This window comes from Canis lupus, chromosome 18 (assembly GCF_011100685.1).
Source record: "Canis lupus familiaris isolate Mischka breed German Shepherd chromosome 18, alternate assembly UU_Cfam_GSD_1.0, whole genome shotgun sequence".
Classification (NCBI taxonomy): domain Eukaryota; kingdom Metazoa; phylum Chordata; class Mammalia; order Carnivora; family Canidae; genus Canis; species Canis lupus.
The window spans coordinates 35,037,037-35,042,033 of record NC_049239.1 but is presented as its reverse complement, the minus strand read 5'-3'; the positions used below and the strand labels follow the sequence as shown (position 1 = coordinate 35,042,033).

General features: G+C 41.0%; 1 long non-coding RNA gene across 2 annotated transcripts in view; it reads right to left on the bottom strand.

Annotated features, from left to right (window-relative positions):
• Nucleotides 1-1,328: 1,328 nt before the first annotated feature.
• LOC119864216 overlaps nt 1,329-4,997 on the bottom strand; it is a 36,094-nt gene continuing 32,425 nt past the window's right edge. For both annotated transcript variants that reach the window (XR_005373401.1, XR_005373403.1), the window contains one exon: nt 1,329-1,685. This is a non-coding gene — a long non-coding RNA (uncharacterized LOC119864216). The remainder of the gene's footprint in view (nt 1,686-4,997) is intronic.

The window sequence follows — 4,997 nt, the reverse complement described above, 5'->3', positions numbered from 1 at the left end:
TCTAGTAAATTGAAAACACTGGATGTCCTCAGGGTCAATTTCTTTCTTTCTTTTTTTAAAGTAAGCCCTACACCCAACATAGGGCTTGAACTCACAACCCGGAGATCAAGAGTCACACACTCTTCCCACTGAGTCAGCCAGGCACCCCGGCTCTTAACTTTTTGTCTGGAATATCGACCTTAATCAAATATTTCAGTCGATATTCCAGACAAATGCAAACTAAAAGCAACATGCATCTAAATTCCACAAAAAGACTAAATATAAATATAAGATAAAGATTTTATTTCTACTTAAAAATTTTTTTAAACATTTATTCATTTGTTTGAGAGAGAGTGTGTGCACGCACACAAGAAAGGGAAGGGGCAGAGGCAAAGAGACAGACAGAATCACAAGCAGACCCTCTGAGTTCAGGGCCTGACTCAGGGCTTCATCTCACAACCCATGAGATCATGACCTGAGATGAAACTAAGGGTCAGACACTCAACCGACTGAGCCACCCAGATGCCCAAGATAAAGATTTAAAAAAAAAAAAAAAAGATTTTATTTATTTATTCATGACAGAGAGAGAGAGAGAGGCAGAGGGAGAAGCAGGTCCCATGCTGGGAGCCCGACGTGAGACTCGATCCCAGGTCTCCAGGATCACACCGTGGGCTGAAGGCGGCACTTAACTGCTGGTCCACCGGGGCTGCCCCCAAGATATAGATTTTAAAAACTAATTTTAATTAGAAAAAAATTATGAGGCGTGGCAGGGTAGCTCAGTTGGTTAAGGATCTGCCCTCAGCTCAGGTCATGATCCCAGGATTCTGGGATCAAGCCTCGAATTGGGCTCCCTGCTCAGCTCTGCAGTTCCCCCTGCTTGTGCTCTCTCTCTCTCTCTCAAATAAATAATTAAAATCTAAAAGTTATAAGTTTCGGGGATCCCTGGGTGGCTCAGTGGTTTAGCGCCTGCCTTTGGCCCAGGGCGCAATCCTGGAGTCCAAGGATCGAGTCCCATGTTGGGCTCCCGGCATGGAGCCTGCTTCTCCCTCTGCCTGTGTCTCTGCCTCTCCCTCTATCTATGTCTATCATAAATAAATAAAATCTTTAAATAAATAAATAAATAAATAAATAAAAGTTATAAGTTTCATAATAAAATGGTGAAGTGAATTTTGGTATATTTATGTGATAAAAGATTATGTGGTCTATAAAAATGTTTATGAAAGATTCTTAAGGTCTTATTAAGCAAAATATGCAAATACAAAATTTTATACACAGTAAAATATCAAATACATAAAATACATGTTGCTAAATGTTTTTTTTTTGCTAAATGTTTTTTTAAATGCCTCAAATGTTAATAGTGATTGCTTCTAGATGGTGAGATTTTTAAAATATATTTCTTAAGCTGCAAATGTTCTACAGTGTGCAATTACTTTTATCCTATGCCATGAAAGGTAAACTTTGCTTAAAACACAAGTCCTTTCCTCTTCCAACTTGGAATCAAAATACTGGACTTAGCTATTGACTGACAATGGAGAGCCGAGAGTGTTTACCAAGACATTGTGTTAATGGCAGATCCATGACTAGAAACCTTCAACTCTTCATACTTCATACTTCTCTAGAGGGAGCAGACTTTTGCAGGGGCTTTTTTGTCTGTGTTCATTGGCATATCCAGGTTCCTGGCTTCTTCATCTCTAAGTCTGGAATATCTGAGACAAAAAGAAAACTCATTACCATGTCATTCTTGGGTTCCAAGGCCCCCAGTCTGACTTATTTTCTACATCCTTCAGGGCCTTCTTGTTAGTATCTAGGGTTTGGGAGTGTACTTACCAGAAGGAATGGGAAAATGTACTTCTAGTCTATCTTCCTGGAGTCTGTACCTAATTTTGAATTTATAATTTTATAATATTATCCCCCTACCATTCCCACTCATTCTCTTCATTCTCTTCCTTCTCCTTTTGTTTTTAAAGCGGGCCCACAGATTTGCAGTAAGTTTCAGGCCTCACAGAAACTGGATCCACCTCAGTTATTGGCACATGACAAGAAATCAATAAAATTTTTTTTAATTTTATTTTTTTAAAGATCTTTATGTATTTATTCATGAGAGACACAGAGACAGAGAAAGAGGCAGAGACACGGGGAGAGGGAGAAGCGGGCCCCATGCAGGGAGCCCAATGTGGGACTTGATCCCGGGTCTCCAGGATCACACTTTGGGCTGAAGGCGGCGTTAAACTGCTGAGCTACCAGGGCTACCCAATAAAATATTTTTTTTAAATGGATAAATGATTTGGTCCCATAGTTAAGACCTAATGAAATTAGGATGCCTGGTGGTTCAGTGGTTGAGCATCTGCCTTCAGCTCAGGGCATGATCCTGGAGTCCGGGATCCAGTCCCACATCGGGCTCCCTACAGGGAGCCTGCTTCTCCCTCTGCTTATGTCTCTGCCTCTCTCTCCATGTCTCTCATGAATAAATAATAAGTATTTTAAAAGACAAAGTACAGGGATCCCTGGGTGGCGCAGCAGTTTGGCGCCTGCCTTTGGCCCAGGGCGTGATCCTGGAGACCTGGGGTCGAATCCCACGTCGGGCTCCCGGTGCATGGAGCCTGCTTCTCCCTCTGCCTGTGTCTCTGCCTCTCTCTCTCTCTTTTCTCTCTCTCTCTGTGACTATCATAAATAAATAAAAATTTAAAAAAATAAAAATAAAAAAAACAAAGTACAGTTGAATCTTGTGACTTAAAAAAGAAGATCTAATGAAAATATGGTACTTGACATTGAATCCTACAAAGAACGGTGCCATTGAAATATTGGAAAATTACGAGAAACACAAATCTTAAAAAAAAAAAGAAAAATCTAATTGGAAACACCCCTCAAGCAATGATGCAAACTGGATATCTTCAGTATCTTAATATTCTGGGGAATGCCTTTTGGTTTTGAAAAAAAGTGAACTGAAACAAAGCAGCTAAGCGGTGACCAATTGCTGCTTAAAGGCTCTCGCGAACTTGTATAAGCAGCACAAGATTTTACCTTTCATCTAAATCCTAAATAGAAGGCAGCCTGGGTGGGTCAGCGGTTTAGCGCCGCCTTCAGCCCAGGGCGTGATCCTGGAGTCCCGGGATCGAGTCCCACATTGGGCACCCTGCATGGAGCCTGCTTCTCCCTCTGCCTGTGTCTCTGCCTCTTTCTGTGTCTTTCATGAATAAATAAATAAAAATCTTAAAAAAAAAAAAAAGGAAAAAAGAATACTTTGTAGATCCACTTGAGTAATATGGATATTTAAAAAATAATAATAATAAAAAAATAAATCCTAAATAGAAGCCTCATGGATCATCTATTCTAGCAGTCCCTAAATCTTGCTGCATCCTGAAATCACTTAGGAAGCTTATTTCCAAGTGCAAAAGAGATGGAACATTTTTGTACACACCCTACTGGTAATTATTAAATTATATACTCTTTGGACTTCCAAGCAGCAATTTATAATTGGCTCCTGGCAAACTGCAACTGAAAAGGCCATAGGAACTTAAAAACAAGGAGAAAATCTGCATCAACAAGTTGATATAATTCCAGCGCTCCAAATTTAGAAAAATTCTGCTAAGCGGAGTATTGAATGGGACGAGATTGCAGAAAAACACCAGAGATGACATTCAACTGTTCTTCCAAACAAAACAGGATGTTGATACAGTGAGTAAATGGAGATCTTGGCAGACTCCAACTATCAACCTCTAATTCAAAGGAATAAAGAAAGAGTGGCAGAAAGGATAAGTCACAAGACTTAAGTGAAGTAGTTCAATCAAAACACTCTCCCCACATTTAAAAGGCCTTCCAAAGCCGCAGGTCCAAAGCCGTGGGAGTTGGAAAGCCTCAGGGCAAGCACCTCCTCGGTAAACATAGGCAGTTGGTGTGGTATTTCCCCACTAAGAGGAAGTTGCAATAGGAAAGACAGTAAATATAGTCACACCATGTAGATGGAGTGAGAACTTGCCCAAACATTAAGTTAGAAAGCTGGCCCTCCTATAGAGATTTCATCAAACACAAAAAAGAAGCTCTTAGGATGTTGGATTATAGACCTGGCCATGTACATTTACACCCATGAGCTCTCTGTCTAAAGATTGGAAAGAAGGTACTTAACAACACAACAGTGTATAATGTGGAGATCCAAGGAGGATCTCTTTCCCCTGTGTTAAAGCAAATGTTAAGCTTGAACAGACCTCTCCTCTTCTAAAAATGAAACAAAACAAAACTGAGAAAACCTTGAAATGGGTGTACCTAGGGGGCTTAGTCAGTTGGACTACTGACGCTTGGTTTTGGCTCAGGTCATGATCTCAGGGTCATGGGATGGAGTCCCCTGACAGGGCTCCAGCAGAGTGATTCTTTCCCTCTTCCTCTCTCTCCCTTTCTGTCCCTCCCCTGGCTTGTGTGCATGTTATCTCTCTCTCTCTCTCTCATAAATAAATAATATCTTTAAAAAAAACTTGAAATGGAGCTTATGGGACAATTCTGCAATGTAAATAAAAGAACCTAATAGCATGGAGGAAAGAGTCTGTTTTTCTTTTTCTTTTTTTATTTATTCATGAGAGACACAGAGAGAGAGAGAGAGAGAGAGAGAAAGGCAGAGACACAGGCAGAGGGAGAAGCAGGCTTCCCTCAAGGAGCCCAATATGGGACTCGATCCTGGATCCCGGTATCACACCCTGAGCCAAAGGCAGCCGTTCAACCGCTCAACTGCTGAGCCACCCAGGCATCCCAAGAGTCTATTTTTCAATCCTCAATTCACCAGATATTCACTGAATGCCTACTGGGTGCCAGGCACTCTTCTGGGTGCCCAGTATAAGTCAACGAATTTTCCATTGAGGGAGGGGGAGGAAACAGGCAATAAACAACAGATTTTTTTAAAAGTCAGTGTGTGTATTAGAAAGAGATAAGGAATTTGGAAAAGAGACAAAGATCACATTAAGAAAGATCTGGAGTGTAGAGCCACGCTGTGGAAGAGGAGGTTGTGGCAGTATTTAAACAGGATGGTCAAG